The sequence below is a fragment of the Echinops telfairi genome, unplaced genomic scaffold, assembly GCF_000313985.2.
Source record: "Echinops telfairi isolate 266 unplaced genomic scaffold, ASM31398v2 ScPeMD7_70;HRSCAF=299, whole genome shotgun sequence".
NCBI lineage: Eukaryota > Metazoa > Chordata > Mammalia > Afrosoricida > Tenrecidae > Echinops > Echinops telfairi.
Window position 1 is genome coordinate 31,861,057 of NW_022103968.1, and position 15,807 is coordinate 31,876,863.

The 15,807-nt window shown below is 34.9% G+C and overlaps 1 protein-coding gene across 5 annotated transcripts in view; it reads right to left on the reverse strand.

Annotated features, from left to right (window-relative positions):
• The window catches only part of LCOR (ligand dependent nuclear receptor corepressor), a 104,296-nt gene that overhangs the window by 62,367 nt on the left and 26,122 nt on the right, over positions 1-15,807 (reverse strand). For 4 of the 5 annotated variants that reach the window (XM_045291243.1, XM_045291244.1, XM_045291241.1 and 1 more), the window contains exons 2-3: positions 8,328-8,393; positions 7,666-7,745 (exon numbers count right to left, since the gene is read on the reverse strand). The gene's annotated coding sequence lies outside the window, so the exon portion shown is untranslated. Of the gene's footprint in view, positions 1-7,665; positions 7,746-8,327; positions 8,394-11,973; positions 12,142-15,807 lie in introns of those variants that run through there. The other variant, XM_045291242.1, reaches the window with a different exon arrangement.

Below are 15,807 nucleotides of genomic sequence, written 5' to 3' on the forward strand. Positions count from 1 at the left end.
CGGACAACAGAAAAGTGGGTGAAGGGAGACATCGGACAGTACAAGATATGACAAAATAATAATTTGTAAATTATCAAGGGTTAATGAGGGAGGGGGGAGCGGGAAGGGTGGGGAAATAATGAGGAGCTGATGCCAGGGGCTTAGGTGGAGAGCAGATGTTTTGAGAATGATGAGGGCAATGAATGTACAAATGTGCTTTACATAATTGGTGTATGTATGGATTGTGATAAGAGTTGTATGAGCCCCTAATAAAACTAGAAAAAAGAAATGAGATTTCACCTACAGACAGAACAGGAAGAAATAAAAACACTAGCTCAATATGAAACAGTCAAATGGAAACTGAGGCCCCCTATGATAAGACTCTTTACACCACCACCCCACAAAAACCTAGGCAAATTCTAAAGAGGTCTAGTTCCACAATGATTAAGTGCTCAAATGATATTTTAAAGGTTGGCAGATGAAACCCATTAACAGCCCATGGGAGAAAACACCACAGCGTGGGAAGGTCTATAGAACAAGTCTACTAGGTCATATGGCAGACAGCAGCGATATGCATACTCTAAACTTATTTGGGCCTTTGGGATAATTTTAAGAATCTCTTCAAATGAGATTTCCAAAATGGGGTTTTTTTCCCCCAGAGAAAACATACCTAAGTGTTTATCAATTTCATTTGTTTCAATTTTACAATGATAGAAAAGCATTAACAAAAACATGACAAAACTAGGACTTTACTTACTATCTTTATTTACTAATTTTTCTCTATTTAAATATGTGTTGTTACATGAGACAACCTAAGTAATTTTTTGATACTGTGTTTTGTTACTGGCTTAACTGTAAAACTTGGAACAGGAACTGAATCTGCACTAGTTAGTATATATGGGTCAGGGCTCCCAAACTTAATTTGGCTTACCGCTGGTCTTTATAAATGAGACATTAGAAAACAATTACCAATCACTCTAAAACAGATCTTTTATGATCCAGGTTGAGTTCTCTTTGAGTAAGCAATTCCAGTGTTGTCTACTGCACCTCTCAAATGCTACAGAACTTTTCCTTGCTTGGACTATATTTTAAAACATTACATGTGAGAATGATGTGTGTACACATTGAGGGATTTATTTAATTTTTAAAATCATTTTATTGGGGGCTCGTACAATTCTTACCACAATCCATACATACCCCCATTGTGTCAAGCACATTTGTACACTTGTTGCCCTCATCATTCTCAAAACATTTGCTTTCTACTTGAGCCCTTAATATCAGCTCATTCCCCCCCCTCCCCCATGAACCCTTCATAATTCATAAATTACTATTACTTTGTCATGTCGTCCGAAGTCTCCCTTCACCCACTTTTCTGTTGTCCATCCCCCAGGGAGGAGGTTATATGTAGATCCTTGTTATCAGTTGGGGGTTTTATTTTCAATGCTTCCTACTAACATGAGAGCTTCTCTTATAGGTGTGTAAACTAAATTATTTAAATTTCATTATTATTTAGTTTGGGTTTGGTAGATAAAAGTTTTAAGTGTTTCAGTCATAATAACAACTTTTTTTTGGGGGGTGTACTCTGGCCTAGCATAGAATCAGACATTCAATAAATTTGTCAAGATTAGGCTTTTGATAAATTTTTAAACACAAACTGAACAGAACTGACTTTACCACTCACCAATTATTGATTTCCTCAAGCCTGTTTCTGTGTTTTACAAATAAATTTACAGAAAACACAGCAAACACAAAAAATCCCATCAATATTTAAGAGCTGTAAGATCCCCCAATAAAATTATTTATTAAAGTTTTTAAATCCCATCAATATCCTTTGATATTTAATGTCAAACTGAACAGAAAATTGATTCACTTAAGTGATTTTCCTTAATTATTCCAAATAATCAATGCTTCTTTAAAAAAAAACACCTCACTATATAGAGTTGATTCCAACTCATATGGGGTTTAGTCTTAAATTTTTATGAGAGCAGACAATTTCATCTTTCTCCCACAGAGAGGCCAGTGGGTTTGAACTACTGATTTTGCAGTTACCTGCTACATAAAAGGCCTATGAAAATAGTACAAGGCTATTTAGTTTAGATTTGTACCATTCCCCAAGCAATTAATCATGTCTACGCTTGTGGTACTGGTTTAACTTTACCTTTATCTATTTAAATCTTTTTTAAAAAATCTATTTAAATCTTATAAATAACAACTTTTGAACATCACATATTTGCCTCCTCCCATTCCATATAACTATATCAATACCAACTATATTGATATATTTTCCCTCCACTGTTCCTTTTATTTAATAAATTACAGTGAACACATTGCCACTGTTCCTTTTATTTAATAAATTACTGTGAACACATTGCTTGTAGTACTCTGTGACAAGCAAACAAGTCCTATCAATCAACGTTGAATAACAAATATAAAACAGCAATTAAGGAATTGAAAACATATACCTAAACTTTTAATTAATGTATAATCAAAAAACAAGAGATCCAAAATGCTCAGAGTAAACAAATGGTAAAAACGAAATTGAATATCACCCAAGTTCACTTGGTATTCAAAAATCTCTGGTCTAGCTCCAACTAGTTCATTCCAAAAATAAATATTCTCCTGTATACATGAAATACCTCTCTAGTCTCTGCCTATCCAGATGTATGCATTCTTCAAATTGCCATTTGATATACTCAAGTTCCAAATTCTGAAAATATTCTAATATACTACTCGAATCCTAAACTTATTAACAGCCTTATAGTAGGCTACAAAAACCTATTTTGGTATAGTATTCCACTCTCCTATCAACTTTGATGACTAAAATGTTCATGCAATTTCTACTATCTATCCATCTTATAGCTACCTTTAATCTATCTCAGTCACATACAAGAATAACCATACCACAATCAAACTAATAGTCATTTGAAACTGGTCATGTTCAGGGACTTTAAACACTAAGAATAATCTCTTCCTACCCGTTAAACAACCTTTCACTACTACTAAAAAGCTCTTTGTCCTAGCAAGGGGACTGGCAGCTAATACATGTAGCTTATGAAATGTTTATACACAGATTGCAGAAAATTATAAATTTGTGTTTTAGTAAGCATAATTTTTCAGCTCAGACAACAGAGACTTCCTAGAAATATTAGTACTCTAGGACCAATGATTATACTTAATACCCTAACCTTAATTTCTTATACTTTCCAGGTAAAGAGATCTAGTGTTCCTTAGTTCTCTAAGGCTTAGGCAGAGAAATGCAAGCTGAGCCTGAAACACTTTTTTGGTGGAAAAAACACCTACAAAAGTACAGAGATGTGGCAGAGGGCACAAGAGCTAACCTAGCTAACTTAAATGAGAGTTCTCAATGGTCAAATCTGTAGCCCTGTTGACACAATGGTTACACATCAGGCTGCTAACCAAAAGTTGCTAAGCGTCGGCATCAGCTCAATAGCAGTAAGAGAAAATGACCAATCCTAAGACAATTTGCAGTGGAAAAGAAATATAATGTAATGAATCATAATTCAAAGAATGAAACAAGAATACATGTATCCATAATGGTAAGTAAACAAAATATAAATATCTGAATTGAGCTCTTTTTCACAGCAATATGCATCAATTCCAATACATACAGAAGAAATAATGAAAACAGAACAGCTAACATTCAGTATAAGAATTTGGGGGGGGGGCACAGGCAAAAATCATAAATGGACATTAAAACCAATGTATGATGAGAAACGCCTATGATGAAGAGGCTATTTACAAAAATCTCAGAGTATCCTCTCCACAAGATACCTAGTAGAAAGGTTTAGCTAGAGAAATTTGGCAGATACCACCTAAACCAAGTGATCAAAGTTAATATCACCATATGCTTTGTGATATGAACCAGTAAGGATATGCATCAATTTTGTGAAATTCTTGCCCCAAAAATGTACAATGTGAATTCAATAAGGAAACATCACATAAACCTAAATTGAGGGACAATCAGCAGGTTAGTGGTCTTAAATTAAAGAAGATAAAGATATAATAACTAAATAAAATGTGTAGTCCAAGATTAGGTGCCGGACCAGGTAAAAGGGCATCGGTGAAGCAACTGAGGGGAAAAAAAAGTTTTAAGTCTTCAGATGAGATAATAATGTTTTATCGGTGTTAATAACATGGATTTTATACCTGTACTGTTAAAGATGCTAACATTTGAAGAATTTAGCTGAAGGGCACGTATTATTTTTATGAATACTCTAGAAGTAAAAAAAGAGGCTGGAAACTTGACTATTGGCTGAATTATACAAAGAAAACTGTAAATATATACTTGGAACACAAAAACACTCAAATCATTTAGCATTAATACATTTCTCAAAGTTTATTAAACTTACTGAGTCCTTCTGAATCATTCATTTAATAAATGTCTTAATGTTTACAGTGTGCCTACTATGACCCAACAAGCAGAAAAGGATGGAAGAAACAAGAAAAGCAAGTGAACAAGCCCGTTAATTATTCATTTACTAACAGATTCTTTACAAAACTAATATTAGGTACTTAAAATATGCTTGCACCATTTATTTGTAAAAACTGGCTAGTTTTAACCAATGTATCGAGTTGTGAAGATTAGACCAGAGTGCATAAAATTGTAACATAGTAGTTGCTGAAAAATAATTATATTCTCTAACTTTTGTAGGATCCTGTTACAGTGTAGCTCAATAACTTTTACTAATCTGTTGCATTTCCCACGGAAGCTATTTGTTTCATTTATCTACATATTTTTCAAAATAAATACGCATACTATATGCTATATAGTATGAATATATACTATATTCATTCTAACTGCTTGAGTACATGCAGAGAATATACATTAACTCTCATCTATTCCAACAACAGATTAATATTTCTAACAGTTTTTCCAAATACTTAAATATTGCAACCAGGCTAAAATCAAAGTCAAGAGCCATTATCTTGCTCTATGTTGCCATCTATTGCCTATTACCACATACTTCAGGTACATCTTTCTATTTTGGAAACTTAAGTAAGACTTAAAACACAAGCGTCAATCTAGTGGATTTATTTAATGTCTGGATTCTTGTCCTCCTTGAATAACATGGCCAAATGTCTACAGAATTGCAGAACTTTTTTATCCAACATGACTTAAAAATATACAGTTGACAATGTATATTAACTAGGCTCTCTCTTTTCCTGTTTTCCATTATAGGTGTTATATTAGTTGTCAAGGATTTGATAACTTTACTTGGATTAACAATAACATATACAGAAAATCAAATGGCATCTTGCACTAGGAAAATATGCTGCAAAAGATCTCTGTAAAGTTTAAAAAGCAAAACTGTTACTTTCAGGAATAAGGTGTTCCTGTTGAAGCCATGGGATTTTTCAATCACCTCCTATGCATAGGAAAGCTGGGCAATGAGTAAGGAAGATGATGAAGAAGAAGCCTTTGAACTACGGTGTGGCAGAAAAATATTAAACAAACAATGGACTGTAAGGAGAATGAACAATTCTTTTTGGAAAAAGTATAGCAAAAATGCTCCTTTCCTTTAAAGGGTCGATGATGAGATTTCTTCTCACACTATTTTGAACATAATGTTCTCGTTTGCTAAAGTTTACAGTATCAAAAAAGAGGAAGAACCTCAACAAGATGGACTGTCACAGTGGCTACAACAATGGGCTCAAGTATAGCAACAACAAATGATGGTATAGGATGGGCAGCATTTCATAGTCTGTTGGTTAAAGGATATAAAGAGTCAACTCCACATCACCTAATAGCTATAACAAGCAGTTCTCTATTGACTGACAGGTAGTACAGTGTATAATGGAGAAAATCCATTTTGCCAGAAATTAGCTGATTTGTAAAATGGGAATATTCTTTATAACCAAGTAGACCAACTAAACTCAAAACTTAAAATGGCAAAAAGTTATTTTTAAACATTTACAAGGTACCATGATTTACCTCATAATACAGCAATGGGAAAACTCTTAACCATATAATAAGAATGTATTGTACTAAAATAGCAAATATAAATAGCGCCCCAATTTTAATGGGGAACAGGAAGTCATTCATCTAGTCTAACCAAATTCCCATTAAATGCCTTGCTTAATAAATAGCCACATACCCCATTCCCTACTCCTACACATATACACAGTTAAAAATTATGAACCTCACACCTCACTGGCAGTTTACCTCAAAACAAAGCTGTTTAATTTTATGGTTTCATTTTTCAAATCACATTGAATTAAATTTCAAGATCATTTTCTCATTAATTCAATGAAAACAGATCACCCCTGAATATAACTGTTGAAACAGATTCTTCATGTTTAAAAAGAAAAGGAAAAGATGCCACAAAACAAAAGCATTACAAAGCTCTTGACATTGGTTACATGTTGGCACTCCGATTTTAAAGTAACTAGACAACTTGGTAAATAGTCATATACTAGCTACATTCAGGGCTACAAAGAAGGAGATTGCATGGTCCACAACCTTCAGAAGTTGGCAATTTATGTAGCGAATATAAGATTTAAACGTAGAAAAGATGAATGAAATAAGTAAAATATTCATTGACAAAAAACTGGTAAAGCTCAGACGTCCACTGAAATATTTAGAGTTGAAACAGTTAAAAGAGCTTACAGAAATTATAAAAATAGAGTTTCCCATTAATAGGAAAGGTAGGCCTAAGACTGGAACAAGAGCAAGGGTCTTTCAAGTTATGAGGAACAGTAAATATACCATTGGGTAGGCCAAAGAGTAGTAAAATCATGTTTAATACATGTATACGAGACCAATTTAACAAAAGAAATTGTGCAGGAGACACCACTAGAAAGTGAAGTGGACTGAATTGTAAAGAGACACTAAAGCTGAGAGCTGGGCTACAGAATCTAGATAGTAAAAAAGTCACCGACAACCAAGTGCCGTACAATGTTGCCACACAGTCTGAGGAACAGAAGTGGGCTTAACCTAGTAGGAGTGCTTAACAAACTGGGAAACGGAAATACACACACACACACACTCTCTCTCTCTTTCTCGCTCTCTGAATTAAGGTGACTATATCATGTTATTTTGGCAGTCCGGGAATAATGTCAAACACCTAAACTATGCTGATGATTATGAAATTCATTATGAGGAATGAATTGACAGAATGAGATCAATGATTTGAAATTAAAAGTGTGCAAGGATAAAGGAAGAATCAAAATGTTTCCAAAGCTTAAAACTAGGAACAGAAGTACCGCAAACAGAAACATAACAGTAAAAACTATTGTTTCCAACAATAGTTTTGTTCTTAATGATTAATACAAAGCAATAAAATAGGAATCCAAAGACACTACCACTTTTTTAGGTGAATATAAGCAGTGTTCATTCAAAATATGAAAACATTACATTGACATTATCTGCATCTTATTCTAAAATATAAACCATAGTTCATCATAAATCTACATGAATTACCATCAGTTTGAAACCTAGTTAATTAATCTGCCTTGTGAACTGGATCAATAAACCAATGCATGCTGGGATTTACATTACTCAATAGAAATAACAAAATGAAAAGTTTAAATTACAAAACTATTACTCCCTTTTAAAGTAAATATGGAATCATATCTTCTTCCAAATCCTACCAGCAAATCCCTTAAAACCAAAAACTTAAAAATACTATGAGTGCCAAGGTTTTTTTTTCAAAGTCTCTTGGTTACCTTTACTTTATCTCTTCTCAAGCAACAGAATAGACAGTTTTCATCAAAAGTCCAATCAGAAATGCTTTCAGGTTCACAGTCTACAAAGTAAAAGAAATAACAAATTAGTTGCCAAAAACACCATTTCAGAAAATCAAAAACATCTTCAAAAAAGTGCTTGTTTTAACCAAAAATATTTGTATCCCACAAGTTGTAGACCAGTTCCTTATTTGTCTTAAAATTCTTAGTTCTGTACATCGTGCTAGTTTTCATAAATACAGCTTTAAGCTACATGAAACTAGGAGTGAAAAAAAAGAGTGAAACTTCCAATCACCAATAACCATACAGGTTTCCCAAGTTTTGGACTGACTCCAGTTACGATTAACCAGCTTTCACAAGCTGTGTTTTTTGTTTTAGTGGGCAGGTAGCTCATACTATCAGTAATATGTGCTACATACATTACTGCAGCATTTTATTTGCATTATCATTCGAAGATGTTCAATTTTTTAATCTTTAATGGTACCAATAATAAAAGGTAATGATTGAAAATTGGAAGAAAAAAAATACTCAACATATATCAGGACCAACTTATGGTATCATCAGAATGGAACCCTGTTGTAAGCTGGGGAATACCTGTATGTGTCCATAGGAAGGATATGAAATGCCAAAAATAACTTTAATACCTTTAAATAAACTGAGATCTTTTAATAATCCAGGTCCAAATAGCCCTTCAAAAATACTTTCAAATCCTGAAAGAATAAGAAAAAAAATCCATTATCACAATATATACGTTAGTAACTTAATATTAATATGTTGGGGGGGGGGCTTCGCCTCCACCCAAGTGTTCACAAACTGTCTTAAACAGTACCTACTCCGCAAGAGGTTTATTTAATCTGCCTCAAAATTTTTACAGCCTTCTGGGACTATAGTGTTTTTCTGAGTATCGATCAAGATCATATACCTTTTCAAGCTATATTTCTTGAGGAAGGAAAGCCATCAATCACCAAAAACAACTTCAATACCACTAAGCAAAATGCCACAACACAATCATATTAAAAGAGGTTTTGTAGTTATTTTAGTTCCACAATACTACTTTCATTAAGACAATGGCCACTATAGTCAGAGAGTGGGCTGCCAGTATTTCAAATATGAACAGGGTCACCCAAAGTGAGTATGGTTTCGGTGGAGTTTCTAGACTAAGACAAATTGAAGAGAAGAATCTTGTGGTCTACTTCTGAGGGAAGTGGAATGCTGTCTGATAGTGGAAGACAAATGAGCCCTTCCGGCTGGAAGGCACACAAAATATGACTGTTTAAGTTTCTTCCTCAAAGTTGAATCTACCTTAATGACATGGAATGGATTAAAGTTTTAAGACATCCGTGTGCTGGTATAAACAACTCGGGGTGGGTGGGGAAGTGAGGGGAAACAAATGGGAGCTGACATCAGGGGCTCAAGTGGGAAGAGAATGCTTTGAGATTGATGATGCGACATTATGTGAAAATGTGCTTGACACACTGGATGAATGTATGGATTGTGATAAAAGATGTAAGAGCCCCAATAAAAGGGGGGGGGGAGAACATGTCAAAAAACAAACGTTTTGTCACTTTAACAGAAATGTAATTTCTTGATACCAACGATCTAAAAATCTCATACACTGACCCATCAAACATTAGCAGTGGCAGATTACACTTTAAATAAACATTTTAGCTTTCAAAAAAAAAGAAACTCAAAATGGAAAGGGGTGGGGGGAGCTGCAAACATCTATTAACAATCAGTACATGGAATGTACAAGTAAGAACCTAGGAAAACTGGAATAAAAAATAAAACCAGCACATAAAAGATACTGAAAACTAATGAGCTGATTAGCTGATATTGGTTATTCTGAATTAGACGAATGACTGTGCTGGAAATGATAAACTGAAGTCACTTTGTCTCCCCCCATCCACCAAAAAAATCCTAGATCTATCCTGAAACATAATGCAGTCAGTCTTGAAATACCATACTCCTACAAGAAAGAGCAGTAAAAACTGTTTCAAATTTACTCACCAATTGTTAAAAACAATGTATGTAACTGGCAAATTTTACCAATGTGTATGTGCAGTCTGAAATTGACCAAACATGAAATCAAAATGCATTGATAATTACTAGTGATTGGAAAGGAGAAGTTAGAGATGAGTTAAAAATCAGCAATTGATAATGCAAATAGTATACCGGTAATAAAAAGAATATAACATTTTGCAAGATTGATAATTTATTCATTGCAAATATTTTTTTCATTAATATAAACTGTTGACTACACATGAACCTCATGTGATAGAATACATAGAAATCAAATTACGACATCTGTAGTGATAATGAAGGCGGTCCAATGTCATCCCTCAGAACAAGGCTAAGGGTCAACTTCAGAAAAGACCAGCAATTGCTTATAAGCAAGTTCAGGTTGCAAATGAGAAACTTTAAAACAAGTTCGCATGAGTCAAACCAAAATATCTTGAGTAAATCTTCTATCTTGAGTAAATCTCATATGAAACCATATCAAGAATAGATTTGATGCACTGAATATTAATGACCAAAGTAGAAGAGTGGCTGGATGATGCATCAAGGATATCATATATTATGGGAAAGGTCACTAAAAGGCAGTTTAAAAAGAAGAGCCCAAAATGGGAGTCAGAAGAGACTTTGAAGCTTGCTATAAATACACAATTACTGAAATGAAAGGAAAAAATGATGACATAAAAGAGCTAGATGATTTCAACAGATAGCTTGAGAAGAGAAAAAGTAAACTATTATAATGAACTGTGTATAGATATGTGTAAGAAAACCAGAAGGTAGGAAAACACTTGGCATTTCTCAGGCTTGGAAAATATTCAAGCACCAGTTGCAATATTAAATAATCCCTCCCGCCCCCTTGGTTTAAAGTTTATTTATTTTTTAAAATAATTTTATTGGGAGCTCTTACAGCTCTTATAACTTTCCATACATTAATTGTATCTAGCATATTTGGGTGTTCCCATCAACATTTTCTAAACATTTACTTTCTAATTGAGCCCTAATACTGAATAATTCTATGAACAAAATATTAAATGATACAGAAGGCATCAAAAGACGACGCAAGGAATACAGAGTCCCTGTACCAAAATGAACTGGTCTATGTTCAGCCATTTCAGGAGGTAGCTTACGATCAAGAGCCAATGGCACTGAAGGAAAAAGTCCAAGTTGCACTGAAGTCAATGGTGAAAAACAAAGCTCCAAGTATTGACCAAATACCAATGGAGATATTTCAACAAATGAATGACTGCTAGGAGCATACACTAATCTATGCTAAGAAATTTGGAAGACAGATGTCTGGTCAACCAATTGTAAAGATATATGGATACATGCTCATTTAAAAGAAAAGTAACCCATAAGAACACAAATTATCAAGCAAAACATTGATACTATATGTATGTAAAATTATAAAGATAACTTAAAAATGGTTACAACAGTACAATAACATGGAACTGCCAGCAATACAAGCCAGATGCACAAGAAAACATGGAACAGAAAATCTCATTGTGATGTCAGATGGATCTGTGCTAATAGCAGAGAATAGCACCAGAAAGATATTTACCTGTGTTTTCCTCACTATGGACCACGACAAATTATGGACAACACTATGAAGAACGGGTATTACAGAACACTACCGTGTATATACTCGCGTATAAGCCGAGTTTTCCAGCACATTTTTAAAGCAGTTTTGTGGTAAAATGAGGTGCCTCGACAGATATTCGGGCTGGTTTATACTCAAGTATATGCGGTAATTGTGCTCATACTGAACCTGTAAATAATTCAAAAAGCAATTGTTTGAACAGCATATAAGAAAGGTATGTCAGGGTTGTACCCTTTCACCATATTTAATTGATCTTTATGCTGAGTAAATAATCCCAGAATGTGGACTATACGAAGAAGTATATCAGGATTGGAAGACTCATTTAAAACCTGCAATATGTATATGACACAAGCTTGCTTACAAAAAGTGAAGAAGACTTGAAATACTGACAGAGATCAATGACTACAGTCTTTGGTACATATTATACCTCAACATCAATAAAATAAAAATTCTCACAACTGGACCAATAAATGACATCATGATACACTGAATACTCTAGTTGTCAGAGATTTCATTTTATTTGGATTGATAACTAACATCTATGGAAGCAGCAGTCAAGAAGTTAAATTGCACTGTGAAAACCTAGTACGATAGACCTCTTTAACATGTTAAACAGCAAAGATGTCATTTTGAAGACTAAGGTGTGCCTGAACCAAGTTATGGTATTTTACTTCAATCACCTTATATGTATGCAAAGGATATGCAGTGAATAAGGAAAATTGAAAACTTGAGGTCTTTGAATTACATCACGTCGTTGGTGGAAAATGTTGAATATAACATTGACTTCCAGAAAAATAAATCTCTCTCCGGAAAAAAGTATAGCCAGAACGCTCCTTAGAAACAAGGACTTCGAAAAAAAAGAGAAAGAAAATAAACAAAGACTTCATCTCAGGTACTTTGGATATGTCATCAGGAGGGTTCAGTTTCTCTAGATCAGGGGTGTCAAATTGGTGGCCCCCGAGTTAATTTTTTGTGGCCCGTGATGCTCTGAAATAAAATGAAAATAGAAAAAATTGTTATGAGGAAAATAGCACTTATGGGAGATCGCAGCAATGCAGTACACACAATTCCCTCGTTAACCCTTTAAGTACTGAAGACGAGTATACACGTGGCCCAGTGCCTTTCCTGGGGGCCTGTGGACGTGTATAAACACGCAGATTCAGTTCCAGCAACGTTTGGAAGCAATATGTCTGCCACTCTCAGTGTCACGTAATGTAAACAGATTCCAATAGCGAAAAGGTTAAAAAGAGCACTCTGGGTTCTGCTGTTATGAATCATACCTAGGGGCAGCGTTAGTTAACATTTTTAGGGAGAAGCCATTACGATTGTGCATCACGTTTGTCAGCTGTCCAACATTTTGTGTTTTTTATTAGTTACTTTGTTATATTTTCGGGTCACAACATAAAAGGTAAGTAAAAACTAGTAGGAGAAAAGCGCTGGCATATTTTGGGTAAAAAAGAATAATTTTAGTTTCATAAATACGTTAAATGTTTAAATAAAAGCAATTATATCGTGTTTTAATTATCCTATCCATATTCCTGAATCCTCACTTCAAAATACAAATTAAACAAAATTTGTAGATGTGATGTGACCCGCATGAATCTGGCCTGTTGCACCAAATGGCCCATGTTTTAATTGCGTTTGACACCCCTGCTCTAGAGAAACACTTTGTGCTTGGTGTACCAGAATAGCCTCACAGGTAGTTCTTACCCTGAGAAACAAACCTACTAGTTTCACCTGGACTTACATGAAATTATAACGAATTCCAAGCCTGCATACTAAGCACAATTCTTTAAAAGGAAACAGTGTAAACATAGCAATCATTATGAGGATGATGCAAAACTGGATAGTTTTATGCTGTTGTACAAAGGGTCACTATGAGTTACTGATTTGACAGGCTTAACAGACATAATAAGAGCAGTGGTTCCCAGTTAAACTAGTCATGGACTTCACTGGAGTTCAACTAGTCAACCTGAAAGATTTGTGAATCTGTATGTTCTCTAACTATAATCTTTAGAAATAATTATATCATCTCTCAAAATATACAAGGGAGCATCAAATAAGTCGTGAAAAACTGTTATTAAAAGATAACGAAAAAATTTCCATGAATTTTAAGGTCCCTTCATGTTTGTTATAGAACTACTAACAATCGAGGGTTTTTTTTCTTTTTTGTCTCAATTGTTAAAAATTATTCTTATGGTCACTAAGGTAAAGAACCACTGATTAGAGTACTGTAATTTGCTGGTTACATAAGGTTCGCACAACGTAGCATTTCCTCATCACAAACACAAATGAGTTTTCAAAAGTTTAGAAATATTCCATTTAATCCTGTCTCCCCATGATATTTTTTTTTCCAGTTCAAGGGCTGTTTGTTGACCTTTAGGAGTGTTTTCCAGTTGAGTCTGATGGGGTGCCACGCCCTTGCCCCAAAGTCTATTTTTAGTATTCCCTCAGGACTTCCTTGCTCTGTTCCCCTTGCTGTTCTGTTGCATGCCCTTAGTGTTTAGCATTGGGGTGGTGGGGTCAGATCCAATTCCCACATTGTGTCTCCATCTCCCCATGAATTTCTTTTGAAGCCCCTCACGTGTAGTGTAGAGCTAAAGGTTTGGCAGGAAGTAGATAGTAAAAATGGCCTCTGGAAATAGTATTTTATGTGACTTAACAACAACTTAACGAATTTTTCTAGTCTATTGTATTAAACCTGTTATGTGCGTTAAAGAAATCTCTAGACTTTGTTGTCTGCATTGTAGTCCAGTTTGGAGAGTTGATCTTTTTGACATTCTCTGATTCTTCATCTATATCCTCTCCTCATAATTATGCCAAGGATATTAGCACTGTCAAACCATCTACTCAAGCAAATGGGAGATTTCTGTGTATGTTCATTACTTACCTTTTGTAAGTATAAAGTGTTTCTCACTAATCCATATGATACCCTCTTTATTCCACAAGGCAGGACAAAGGGGGTGTGGGATGTGAAGAATTACTAAATATTCTTATCTTGACCCTCAAAATCGGATAGTGTCAACACCAGCCAACTTTATTTCTTGAGACCACACTTTTTAAAATTGTCATTATTATCATTTTGTACAATTCGAAGGTTAATTTATTTGTTACTGACTTAAAATACAGTTCTACCAAAAAGAGAAACCATTTACTGCCATGTCATTTCTAACTCATGGTGACCCCATGGGTGCAGAATTATGTCCCCCAGGGCTTGCTTTCTTTTTTAATACATCATTTTATTGAGGGCTTTTAAAGCTCTTGTAACAATTCATACATCAATTGTATCAAGCACATTTGTACATATGTTGCCTTCATCTTTTTTTTTTTTCATTTTCTAAGTTGTCTTTCAACTTGAGGCCTTGGTATCAGCTCCTTTTTTTCCTCCTTCCCCCACCCTCATGAGCCCTTGATAAATTATAAATTATTATTTTTATATATTACGCCAACTGCTGTCTCTCTTCAACCACGTTTCTGTTGTTTGGGGGTGGGGGAGTGTTATATGTGATCACTGGACTGGTTCCCCCTTTTCCCTACCCTTATGGGATCACTACTCCCATTACCGTTCCTGAGGGGTTTATCTGTCCTGGATTCCGTGTGTTGAGAGCTCTTATCTGTACAAGAGTGCATGCTCGAGTCTAGCTGGATTTGTAAGGTAGAACTTGGAGTCATGATAATGGGGAAAGGAAACATTAAAGAACTAGAGGGATGTTGTACATGTCATCAGTGCTATACGGTGCCTTGGCTGGCTCATCCCCCTTCCTTGTGACCCTTCTATGAGGGAATGTCCAATTGTTTACAGATGGGGTTTGGGTCTCCACTCTAACCCTCTCATTAGCATTGATATGCTTGTTTGTTTTGGGTCTTCTGGTGCCTGACACCTGATCCTTTAGCTACCTTGTGATCACAAAGGCCGAAGCTGGTGTGTTTCTTCCATGTGGGCTTTGTTGTTTCCCTACTAGATGGCCGCTTGTTTACCTTCAATTCTTTAAGACCCCAGATGCTATATCTTCTAATAGGCGGAGACCATCAGCTTTCTTCACCACATTTGCTTATGTGCCCATTTTTACTTCAGCGATCATGTGGGGAAGGTGAGCATCAGAGAATGCCAGGTGATTAGAACAAAGTGCTCTTGCACTGAGGGAGGACTTGAGTAGAGGACCAATGGCGGGGGGCACACTCTTGACAGTCTCCCCACAAAATGAATTCTTTTTTAAAGCATATTATTCTGATTTCATAATTACTAATGAAAATGTTTTAATAATTTAAAAGTACCAGACACACATTGCAAATAGTTGTAAGAGATTAAAATTACAAACAGTTCTTATTCTGAAAAGCAAAATAAGTATTTTCACCTGGATTTACATGAAATTGTAATATATTCCAAACCTACATGCTTAGCCTAACACTAGAAGAGCATAAAGGTTTTGGGAGATATCCTTTTTTTTTTTTTAAACTACAAACAGTAGAATTTGAAAAGGTAAGGAAATAGAGTAAGAAATTAGTAACACGCC